Genomic DNA, 13,168 nt, shown 5'->3' with positions numbered 1-13,168 from the left:
AGCAATTGATATATTGAGATCTATTCCTAGCATCACAGTATATCAAGTACCATTGTTCAAATCAGATTTTCAGAAATACTTTCCAGTTAGATCTAAAAATCAAAATCAAAACATCTATTGATTAGATAAAAGTAAGCATTAAGAGCAGAACAATAATACCAATACTGAGTAAAACAGAAATGCTATATATAAATATCACCAGATTACATCCAAGTTAGAGTAGATTACATTCAATCCCAAAGGAGAAGATTAGCCACTCATGGCAGCCATCAAATCCTAAGAACTAAGAAAAAGAAGAAGAATTATGATCTGTGTGATGCTCCCAGTAGCAGCTCTGCAGCATAGATGCCTTCTTCTCCCAAAATTCCAAGCTCCCTTCACTTTCTGATGCACTGAGAATATATACCCACGAAGTCTCGCTCAAGCTACCTAAGTCTCGCTTGAGCGAGACAACATTCTTCATCCCAAAGAAAGCCTCTCGCTTGGGCGAGATGTGCTGAAGCCAACATCTCGCTTAGGTGAGCAAGAGTACTTCAAGCTGAAGAAAGGATCTCGCTTAGGCGAGATTGGCAGCATCTGGGCTCGCCTGGGCGAGAATGGCGGCAAGAGAGGGTCTCCAGTCTCGCTTAAGCGAGAGTCTGTGTCGCTTAAGCGAGAATGGCGGCAGTGGCTTTAGCTTAGGCGAGAATGCTTTGCTTTAAGCGACCTTGACAACATTCCTTCCCTATTTTCTTTGTTTCTTGCTTTCTCCTTCACTCTTCTTGAGTTCTCTTTAATCTTTCCTGAAAAACACACAAAATAGGATCAAATGATTTCTTTAATTCAAAACTTGGAAGCATGTGATTGAAACTTAGATTTAGGGGGAATCAATATGAAATGAACACCCATTAAAAGCATAAGTGCCAGATTTTGTTATGAATCTTTACTGAATTTTGGCACTTATCACCAATTCATGATTATAGATGCCACATAATACCTTTAAAATCCTACACACCCATTTAAGGAACTCATCTCGGGTCCCATGTACCTACACAAATACATAACAACATTAGTATATTTCTTGTCACTACATTTTCATACACATGAATTGAATTCAACTAATCTTAACATTTGTATATGGAAAAAGGCAGTCCCCTTCAACCAATTCATCTTCATTTTCCGCATATCTCATTATATTGGACTCTTCCATCTTTGACAATTGATCTATCTCATCGAACATTTTATGCAATATTCCACCTCTCTAAAGTGATTGCAAAATAACACAATAAGTTTGAGCACACATTCAAATAATAAAATAACACTCCAATTTTTTTAATTCAAAATGTAATTATACATCATCAAAATTACATTATGAATTGCACAATCTAAATTGCCAATTTCCATTTTGGATTTTATAATCAGGAATGTAATTTTCTTTCTGGATTACCTTGAAAATTTACCTTCCGGTTTATATAATTCGAAATGTAAATCTACATTAATTATACAATTTATAATGAAAACTTACATTCCAAAACATACAATCCAAAATATCTAAAATTAATATTTTTCAATATCGGATTGTACAATTGGGAATATCTATGGAGTATAGAATTTGAAACTATAATTCAGACATGAAAGAAAGCTTACACATAGCGAATTGTAGTGAGTCGAACAATTTCCTCCCACCACCACCACCACCAACGATCAACACCATATATCCCAACTGCCTACCAACCACTACCCCCACTCACTCACCAACAACAAACACCATCAACCACCAACAAAACGCCAGTCAAGCTAAACAACAGACCTGAACCATTTCCTTTTCTATTAATTTCAGCAAGGATATAGTTAGAATTTTAGAAAGAATGGGGTGTAGTAAGAAAACATGGGGTGCAGGATGAAATTCCTAGTGAAATGTTCCTAACTTTACTCAACTGAAAGTAGGCTGCTTCTTCTTACACCCCATTTTTATCTTCTTGTACCACCATAAAATTTAGAATCCCCATTTTACCCTTATACTAGAAAACCTTAAAGTGCAAAAAAGCGTAACCTACCCATGTCGCTGCACCTTCTTTCCTAATTCTTCCTTTTTTTCTCTTTCAAGATTTTTCCTCCCCTAGCTATTTCTCTACATTAGGCATGCGTCCACTCCCTATGTGTTGTTTTCCCTTGACTCCTTCGTCTCCCTAAATCGCTATATCGTGGTCGCATAGCGAACCACCACGTCCATAAGAAGGCTTAGGCGTTGATGTCGTACTTGTCAAACCGTCTCAACATGCGCAAAGCTCACAGTGATGGTTCGACCTTCCTTGCACTAGTAAAGATCGTGTACTTTGGCATTGAGAGAGAACTACAACCCTTGTCCCTAGCTCCTCCAATACATTTCTCTGTGTCTCCTTCTCCTAAGCACCTTTTGAAAAACCATTTGTTCCTGCAGAGAACAAATAAGATAGGTTAGGCACAAGCGTCACTTTACCATGTAGTCCGCTATCTCCTCAGTTGGCCTCCTCCCGGTCGATACATGTCAGCTTGAACCCAGGAGGGGTTACCTGCAGAAGAGTCTCCGAAGCTGAAGTAAGTCAAAGCTCTCAGAGAGTCAAATTAGTGATTAATGAATGCGTACCTTTAAATGATGGGGTCCACACGTATTTATAGAGCATTAATGAAGTTTGACTATTTCATGGGCTGGGCCTTGACTTGGGCTCTAGGTGGGGCTTGCGAGTGGGCCAGGACCCAAACCCAGGCCCTTAAGATTTATTGAATGCGAGGGCCTCATAATACTGAGTGTATTGAAGTGGTCGGTTTAGGCTGTAATCTTACCAGATATGTTCGAGTAGTCAGTCTAGACCGGCTACTTGCTTTGATGGCTTAGGTTGGTGATATGAGGTGCTGGTTATCCCTTTAGACGTTTACTTTAGGTTAAAACTGGTACAAGTTAGGTTAACTCGACCTAGGCTAGATACTTGGCGGCCTCGATATGCACATTGTTTACTTATTTGGTCGAGTTTGGCTAGGTACGGTACACCAGTCCCCCAGCCTTGTCCGATATGAGTTGTCGGTCAAGGATGATATGTGTTGATAAGCTAGCGGAACCGGCTAGGTGTGATACACCAGTCCCCCAGCCTTTAAGTGTGGTGAATAGTGTTAAGGCTAAAAAAGTGATAACCGTCAGAGGGTAGGTGAAGGGGCATCAGTGGTCAAATCGAAAAGTTTTGGCGCCGTCGTTTTGAAGTGTCATATCCTTTGCAATGATGGTGTCGATTGGTCTGTGGTATGGTTTTGGCGGGAAGAGTTTCGTCGTTTGGGATTATGGACTATAAATATGGGTTTACAAATAGATGAGGGGTTACTTGTTTCATTTGTGAATTCTAAATTTAGAGATCTTGTGCGCGTAAAACTGTCCGACTAGTCCTCAATTTCGACCGACATCTTCTCGTAAAAAACGAAATCAGGTATGCCCAGTAGTGGTAGTGTGTCTTCGTCTAGTAGTAGTGAAAGTACTGAGTCAGATAGAAGTAAGGATAGGCGACTTGGCGGAGAGGGTACGAGTTCTGGAGTTGTTACGAGCGGGATGCCGATGGAGGTTGTAAGGGAGGTTCGAGAGGATCCCCCCGAAGAGTTGGAGGAGAGCAACTGGTCGGCGAAAGGCGGCTATGGGTGGGTTGCTGCTGATGTTCGTGATCAATCATCTTTATTCAGGTGGTCTCGTCTGTTGAACTCTTAGCTGAACTGCACACCCGTCATTTCCAAGGCTGTCAGTTGGAGACATTGTTTCGCTGGAGAGGGTGAGTGCCGTCGACCAGGTATGCCACAGGCAGGAGGGGTCTACCAAAAAATTCTTCTACATGTATATGTGCCACTTTTCTCATCTTCATGTGCGACTGCCCTTAGACGATTTTACTATGGGTGTGCTGCGGGCGTTGAATGTGGCACCTACCCAGCTACATCCTAATAGTTGGGCCTACTTGCAGGCCTTCCGCATTTTGTGCAAGTCCTTATATTTGGAGTCTACTCCCTATGCTTTCTTATATTTTTATGACACCAGACCCCGGAGACCGGCTACTTGGCTCTCTTTGATCAGTCGCCCCAACATCAGCAGACTGGATGCTTTCTCACAGTCTTTCAAGCATTTCAAGGACGGGTACTTCAAAGTCGTCGTCAAGGAAGGGGGTAAATCTCATTTTTTGAATGTGGATGGGAGTACCAAGTTTCCTTTTAGTTGGACCAACAATCCTTCTTGATATAAAGACATGGGCGTGGAGGAGTTGTTGGCTAGTGAGAAGGAGGTGGTGGGGATGTTGTTGAAGTTTGTGGATAAGTTGCCCACTAAGGGCCTAGTTAGGGTTTATAATTCGGTGCATTCGATAATAGATATTGAAGGTATCTATTTATTACTTAAGTTGTGTTAATAATGCTAAGTTGTTTTGATCCGAGTCGTGATATGTTATTATAGGGCATATGGCGCAATCTGGCAAGAAGAATCTGGCGCTCTTTCAATCATTGAGGAAGGAAATGGCCGCTAAGGCCAAGGCGGCTGGGAAAGCTGATGTTCCCAACCTGTAGGAATCGGTTGTGGAGGTGCACGTACATGGCGGGACGAAAAGGAAAGCTGAGCTTCCGCCTCGACCTGGAAAGGGCAAAGATGTGAAGAAGATAAGGGCAGCTCTTCTTGGAACGGCTAACGGGGCGGGGTCGGCTAGTGGGGAGAAGGTGCCTGAAGCCGGGTTGATCGAGTTGCCGGAGATATCCGTTAGGAAGGATATCTCGATCGACCTCCCAGATACCGTTGTTAACTCTATTGATAATATGGAGGTGAATCATATTGTGAGAACAATGGTAGAGTTTGGAAGCAAGGCCTTAGTCATGAGCCGGCGTGTAGGGTCTCTTTACAGAAGGGAAGTAAAGGAGGTGCGGGAGTTGCAGGGTAAGGTGGATAAGCTGGAGGAGGAGAAGGCGACTTTAGAAAAGGAGAAAGAAGGTTGGGAAGCGGAAAGGAAAAGGCTGGCAACATGGAAGGTGCGTTGCTTGGATTCTGAGGATAAACTAAACAAGCGTATAGGGGAGTTGGAGGAAGACTATGAGGATCTGAAGGATAAGTATGATGGGGCTGTTGGGGAACTTGATGATCTGAAGAACAACGTCATCCAAGAGCACATTAATGGTTTTGAGAAGGGGTTGCGGCAGGCGGCCTTCTTCCATGCAGATGTGGATATCTCGGATTCAAGATTCGACGTAGATAAGGACGTAGTTGATGGGAAGTTGGTGAGGGAGGATGAGGGGGATGCTGAGGAGGTGGAGGAGAAGGCGGCAGAGGAAGAGAAGGATGCGGAAGCTGCCGTGGAGGGTGATGATAACAAGGCGACGTAGGACCTTTATTTTTTATAATTTGAAACTGGAATTCTATGTCTGTAATAATCCGTACACTATGTCTGTAATAATCCATACACTATTATACTTTGCTTTTAATATGATCAATGCTTTGTGTATGCTATGTTTTTTATTGGATGTCGATAACTTGTGTGATAGTGGTGCATTAGCGGTAGGGTATAATTATGAGTGGGTGTTTTGATGTATGTGATGTTTGGCGAATTCGATTTTTTATTGAGGGTATTCGACCCTGACCGTTTTATTTGTGGTAAATGTGGGAAATGAATTAACCAAGAGTAAAGGGTGTTCGACCCAGGCCGCTTACTTGGGGTAAGGGTGGGGAACTTAAACGAATTAACCAAGAGTAAAGGGTGTTCGACCCAGGCCGCTTACTTGGGGTAAGGGTGGGGAACTTAAACGAATTAACCAAGAGTAAAGGGTGTTCGACCCAGGCCGCTTACTTGTGGTAAGGGTGGGGAACTTAAACGAATTAACCAAGAGTAAAGGGTGTTCGACCCAGGCCGCTTACTTGTGGTAAGGGTGGGGAACTTAAACGAATTAACCAAGAGTAAAGGGTGTTCGACCCAGGCCGCTTACTTGTGGTAAAGGTGGGGAACTTAAACGAATTAACCAAGAGTAAAGGGTGTTCGACCCAGGCCGCTTACTTGGGGTAAGGGTGGGAACTTAAACGAATTAACCAAGACTAAAGGGTGTTCGACCCAGGCCACTTACTTGGGGTAAGGGTGGGGAACTTAAACGAATTAACCAAGAGTAAAGGGTGTTCGACCCAGACCGCTTACTTGGGGTAAGGGTGGGGAACTTAAACGAATTAACCAAGAGTAAAGGGTGTTCGACCTAGGCCGCTTACTTTGGGTAAGGGTGGGGAACTTAAACGAATTAACCAAGAGTAAAGGGTGTTCGACCCAGGCCGCTTACTTGGGGTAAGGGTGAGGAACTTAAACGAATTAACCAAGAGTAAAGAGTGTTCGACCCAGGCCGCTTACTTGGGGTAAGGGTGGGGAACTTAAACGAATTAACCAAGAGTAAAGGGTGTTCGACTCAGGCCGCTTACTTGAGGTAAGGGTGGGGAACTTAAACGAATTAACCAAGAGTAAAGGGTGTTCGACCCAGGCCGCTTACTTGGGGTAAGGGTGGGGAACTTAAACGAATTAACCAAGAGTAAAGGGTGTTCGACCCATGCCGCTTACTTGGGGTAAGGGTGGGGAACTTAAACGAATTAACCAAGAGTAAAGACATAGAGTCATAAGGTAGGGAACCTTTCTTTTTATTTATTTAATAGGGGTGTCTCGTTAAAACCTCCTTGGCCAAAACCCTCTTTAGGGAAAAAAGACCAAGTGAGGAAAAAGAGTACACCTGGGGTTACAAGTATTGGTTCAATTACAATACATATTTAGCTGAAGTAGAACTTGAGGTGGGATACATTCCATGTGTTGGGAATCTCTTCCCCAGATAACTTGTCTAGGCGATAAGCTCCTCCTCCTGCATCTTCTCGTATGCGGTACGGGCCGTCCCAATTGGCGGAGAACTTGCCATCCTTCTTTCTAGCACTGCTGGCCATTCTCCATACTAGGTCCCCGACGACAAATGATCGTGGGTGTAGGTTTGCATTATATTTCCTGGCAGCTCGTTGTTTGGCGGCTAGATTGTGTATTTGGGCTTTTTCTCTGAGTTCGGGTAGGAGGTCGAGATGTAAGGCCATGTTTTGGTGGTTGTGGGTTGGGTCGTATAGTTCTCGGCGCAGGGATGGTTCGCCAATTTCTACCGGTATCATGGCGTCTGCACCGTAGACTAAGCTGAATGGGGATTCGTTTGTTGATGATTGAGGGGTGCATCTGTAAGCCCATAGTACTTCTATTAACTCTTCAGGCCATCGGCCTTTGGCGGTGTCCAACCTCTTGCGCAGCTCTACGAGAATAACTTTGTTTGCTGCCTCTGCTTGCCCATTGGTTTGTGGATGTTCTACAGAGCTTGTGATGTGTTTGATGCCTAGGCCAGTGTAGAATTTGGCTAACTCCTTGTCAATAAATTGTCGGCCATTGTCTGTTATAATGGTATGTGGTACACCATATTTGCATATAATGTCCTTCCACACGAACTGCTGGACTTGCTGGGCCGTATTGGTGGTTAGCGGCTTGGCCTCGATCCATTTGGTAAAATAATCGACGGCTACGATTAGGAATTTTACTTGCCCCTTGCCGGGTGAGAAGGGGCCGAGGATGTCCATTCCCCACTTAGCGAATGGCTATGGGGACAGTATGTGGTGTAGTTGTTCCTGTTTCTGATGAATAAGGTTGTCGTGCTTCTGGCATGGCTTGCACTTCCTGACATGATCCTGACAGTCTGCTTCTATAGTGGGCCAGAAGTATCCGGCTCTGAGAACTCTTGTAGCCATGGTGCGTGCGCCTGAATGATAACCACAAATTCCTTCGTGTAATTCTTTGATGATATATTGGGCTTGCTCTGCCGTGACATATTTAAGTAGGGGTTGGCCGTATCCGCGTTTGTAGAGGTCATCGCTTATCATAGTGTACCTAGCGGCTTTAGCCAGCCAAGTTTTGTCCGCGTCGAGGGGGGTTGTCGGTTTTGAGGTATTGAATGTAGGGGGTGGTCTAGTTTTGGGTTTGGGACGGGGTGACGTTGCTTGCTGGGGTGTGGGTTAATGTTTGGCAAGTGTGTGTGATGGAAGGTGTGGAGAGTGTTTGCTGTAGTAGGGATCGATTACGGTTTCTGAGTTTGGTGCTGGCTAATTTGGAAAGGATGTCGACCATGACGTTGTCGGTTCTCGGGATGTGTTCGACACGGACTTGTTGGAAAGCGGATTGAATAATCGCACGGACCAGATGGTAATACTGTAGGAGGATGGGGTCTTTGATTTGGAATTCATCATTTAGGTGACCCACAGTGAGTTTGGAGTCGGTTTTGCATGTTAACTTCTTGACGCCGACTTCACGGGCTAGGGAAAGGCCGGCGAGGATAGCTTCGTACTCGGCTTGGTTATTTGACGTTTTGAAAGCAAAGTGAAGGGATTTTTCAATGAGGATGTCATTGGGGCCTTCTAAGACGATGCCAGCGCCGACACCCCTTGGGTTTGAGGAGCCATCTACATGAAGCGTCCACTAGTCCTCAACGGGTGTTTGTTGTAGGTCGTTGACGAAGTCTAAGAGACACTAGGCTTTGATGGGGCCGTGGGGTTCATAGCGGATGATGAATTCTGACAATTCCACGACCCACGATGACATGCGTCCGGCTAGATCTAACTTTTGTAATATTTTTTGGATTGGGTAATCGGTCTTGACAGTTATGGTGTGGTTTTGAAAATATGGGCGTAGGCGGCGTGCAGCGTGGACCAAGGATAGGGCTAGTTTTTCTACCATCTAATACCTGGTTTCAGGATCTTGTAGTGTTCTGCTCACAAAATACACAAGATGTTGTGTGCCTTCTACTTCTTGAACAAGGGCTGCACTGACGGTATAGTCGGTGGCCGTGATATATACCAGCAGGGGTTGGCTGGTGTCTGGTTTGTGGAGGATGGGGGGTGAGGTTAGGTTGTTTTGAGTTTTTGGAAGATCTGTTCACAATCATCCGTCCACGTGAACCGGGTGGATTTCTTTAGGAGTTGGATTATGGGTTGAGTTTGTTCAGCTAGTTTGGGTAGGAAGCGAGAGATGGCCGTGAGGCGGCCGATTAGGCGTTGGACTTCTTTGACGGTAGTGGGGCTGCGCATTTCGATGATAGCCTTGCATTTTACAGGGTTAGCCTCTATGCCGCGTTGGGTTAGCATGAAACCAAGGAATTTACCCCGGTCGACGCCGAATACGCATTTGTCGGGATTTAGGCGGAGGTTATATTGGCACAGCGCGGAGAACACTGCCTCTAAGTCTTCAGCGTGCTGATGATGGCTTGGGGACTTGACAACCATGTCATCGACGTAGACTTCGACACAGTGTCCTATTAGATGGCTGAAGACTTTGTCCATTAGTCGCTGGTAAGTTGCCCCGGCGTTTTTGAGGCCAAAGGGCATGACCCCATAGAAGTAGTTGGCGTCGTCTGTGATGAAGGCGGTCTTGTGCATATCTGCTATGGCCATGGGGATTTGGTTATAACCTGAATATGCATCTAAAAAGCTAAGCACCTTGTTTCCTGCTGCGCCGTCTACGAGTCGATCGATGTTGGGTAAGGGGTAGGCGTCGCGAGGGCAAGCCTTATTCAAGTCTGTGTAGTCAACGCACATCCGCCATTTGCCATTGGCCTTCTTTACCAAGACAACGTTAGAAAGCCAAGTGGTGTATTGAGCTTCTTCTATAAATCCTGCGCTCAGTAACTTGTTGGCCTCCACCTTGGCCGCTTGTCGGCGTTCTTCCCCAAGCTTGCGCTTTTTCTGGGATACGTAGCGGGTTTCTTTATATATGGACAGTTTGTGGGATGCCACCTGGGGGTCTACTCCAGGGAGGTCGGCGGCCAACCAGGCGAAAAGATCTGTGTTGTTGATGAGGATGGGTGTGATTGTGGCACGCTCATCAGAGTTTAAACCGGTGCCTAAGTTAATGGAGTGTCCATTGGGGAGCTCCAGAGGAGTGGTGTCCTCGACTGGTTCGAGGCGGACGTCCCGGCCTATTCTGGGGTCAAGGTCCTCGCCGGATAGGGCTATGCAGGAACCAGGGGGTCGTTCGATATGGTTAGTTTGTTGGATTGGGAGTTGTGGTCGTAAGCTTGCCATATAGCACTCGCGTGCCAAGCGTTGGTCATAGTGTATGGTTAGGATGTCGCCGGATGGGGCGGGGAACTTCATGGCCAAGTGAGGGGTAGAGACGACTGCGCCAAGTGTATTGAGGGAAGGACGGCCCAGAAGTATGTTGTAAGATGTTGGCGCATCGACTATATGGAAGCGGATTAGGATGGTTTTGGTTTGGGTTCCTTCCCGAAAGACGGTATGGAGGTCTATGTAGCCCCGGGTGGATACTTGTTCGTCGGAAAAGCTGTATATGGGCTCATCATATGGGATCATGGCGGTGTCAGGAAGTTGTAATTCTTGGTAGGTGGCCCAGTAGAGGATGTCAACTAAGCTGCCTTGATCCACAAGGACTTTCTTAACAGCATAATTTTCGATTTCGACGGTGATGACCATTGGGTCATCTTGTTGGTGGTCGAGGCCGTGGAAGTCGTCATCTGTGAATACGATGGGGGGCATACGGCGTCTGTGGTGGGAATGAGTGATATGGTTGATGGATTGTATATGGCGGAGGTGTCTCTTTTTGGCAAACGAGGTGGAGCCTCCACTTGTGAAGCCACCAGAGATGGTGTTAATGGTGCCTCGTAAGGGGGGGTCGGCAGGGGTGATGTCGGTGTGGGCGGGCTTTGGCTGTTGATTGTTGGGTTGGGTGGGGTGGCTATTGTGATGGGCGTCGTTTGGTTGACATCTATGGTCAGGTCGCGGGGGGTGGCGGGATCGGGAGGAGGAGGAATGGTCATCCCTACGGATGAAGCGACGAAAGTGGCCAGCACGGACCAGTTCTTCTATTTTATCCTGGAGCGCTTTGCATTCTTCCGTAGTGTGACCATGGTTGCGATGGTACTGGCAATATTTGGTCATGTCGGCGTTGGGAGGTGTGGTTGTCTTGCGTGGTGAGGGGAGGAGGTCAGCTTGGAGGGCTTCGTCTAGAATGCGGGAGCAGGCTACTATGAGGGGGCGTATCTGGTGAAGCGAGGTTGGCGGGGTTCGCGTGGGCGGGTATCAAGGCGTGGGTGAGGTTGTGGGGTGGGGTTGGAGGTGGGGTTAGAGGTGTTGGCGGCGTAGTCGTTGCAGAATTTGGTGTGAAGGGTTTGCATTTCCTCCATGCGGACGTAGTCGGCTGCACGTAGCTTGAGTTCGTGCATAAAAGCGGGTGGGTGGAGGTAGACGTTGTTGGCGAAGGGGCCGGGTTGTAGGGTAAGAGTCATACATTGGAGTATCATCTCCTAGTTGAAGTGTGGTGTACGAAGGGCGGCTTTACTGAAGCGATCGATGAACGCTCTGAGTGGTTCATTGGGTTCCTGTCTGATACCCATAGGGATATGGTGGTGGTTTGGTGTGGGCGGCTTCCAGCGAAATGGGTGGAAAACATGTGGGAGAGGATGTCGATACTATCGATTGAGTAGGGCGGGAGAGTGGTGAACCATTCTAGGACAGGGCCTTTGAGGGTGGTGGGGAAAGCTTTGCAAAAGACTGCGTCTTGGGATGTGTACAGGGCGGCGTGGGTGTTGTAGACTTTCAGGTGTCGTCAGGGTCGGTTTCGCCGGTATAGCGATCCAGGTTGAATGGTTCCCACTAGGCCGGGAGAGGGGTGTTGGCGATAAAGTCCGTGAATGGGTGGCGGCGTCTGGGCTGGTGAGGGGGGGGGGGCATGTGGGGCGGGGGTGGGTGGTTGATCATAGCAGGAAAGGTGGAGGTGATGTTGTGAGGAGGAATGTGGGTTGTGGGAAGATATTGTGGGTTGTAGGGTGGGATATGTGTGGTATGGAGGGCGGTGGGTATGTTGTAGGGGGCGTGGGTGGTGGGGATGGTGGGGCCGGAGTTGGGGGTGCGGTGAGCCCCGGTTGACCGGATGGAAAGTGATGGGGATGGGTAGAGGTAACGAGTGTCTGTTGGGTGGTGGTGAAGGTGTGGGGGGTGGGATTGTATTCACTTTCTTCCTCTGTAGGCTGGAAAGCCGGAGACTTCACAGCTTTAGAGGTTTCTTTGGCTTTTCCCTTCAGGTTGGGATCCTCCTCGATCCTTCGCCTGATGCGAGAGTTCTCTTGTCTCAGCGCCTCCATTTCTTCAGCACTGCGCTTCTTCAGGTCCGCGAGTTCTTGTTGCATCTTTGCTTGGCCGTCTAGGATGGCGGCCAAGTCAGGGGTGATGCTGGGAGGTCCAGAGGGACCAGCGTCCGCTTGCTTGTTCGCTCTAGCTCTGCTGCGGGTAGAAACCATCTTCAGAGAAAAAACGGCTACTAAAGGTGTTCGTCTTGTGCCCCACAGTGGGCGCCAATTGTTCCTGCAGAGAACAAATAAGATAGGTTAGGCACAAGCGTCACCTTACCATGTAGTCCGCTATCTCCTCAATTGGCCTCTTCCTGGTCGATACATGTCAGCTTGAACCCAGGAGGGGTTACCTGCAGAAGAGTCTCCAAAGCTCAAGTAAGTCAAAGCTCTCAGAGAGTCAAATCAGTGATTAATGAATGCGTACCTTTAAATGATGGGGTCCACGCGTATTTATAGAGCATTAATGACGTTTGACTATTTCATGGGCTGGGCCTTGACTTGGGCTCTAGGTGGGGCTTGCGAGTGGGCCAGGGCCCAAACCCAGGCCCTTAAGATTTATTGAATGCGGGGGCCTCATCATACTGAGTGTATTGAAGTGGTCGGTTTAGGCTGTAATCTTACCAGATATGTTCGAGTAGTCGGTCTAGACCGGCTACTTGCTTTGATGGCTTAGGTTGGTGATATGAGGTGCAGGTTGTCCCTTTAGACGTTTAGTTTAGGTTAAAACCGGTACAAGTTAGGCTAACTCGGCCTAGGCTGGATACTTGGCGGCCTCGATATGCACATTGTTTACTTATTTGGTCGAGTTTGGCTAGGTACGGTACACCATTAAAAAAATTAATCATAGGAATGTAAAAATGGGGTGAATGCAATCTGAATTCATATTCTAGGCAAGATTTATGTTTTATACATTACAAAATGGGTGTTTCGGAAGCCATTTGTGAATCTGGAAATTCTAGACCACCTATTCAAAAAAATTTACTTTATATTCCCAAATACCAGTTTTGAAAGATATTTC

Source organism: Vigna unguiculata, chromosome 11, assembly GCF_037176805.1.
Source record: "Vigna unguiculata cultivar grain cowpea cultivar isolate G323 ecotype 2 chromosome 11, ASM3717680v1, whole genome shotgun sequence".
NCBI lineage: Eukaryota > Viridiplantae > Streptophyta > Magnoliopsida > Fabales > Fabaceae > Vigna > Vigna unguiculata.
This window is presented reverse-complemented; position numbering follows the sequence as displayed.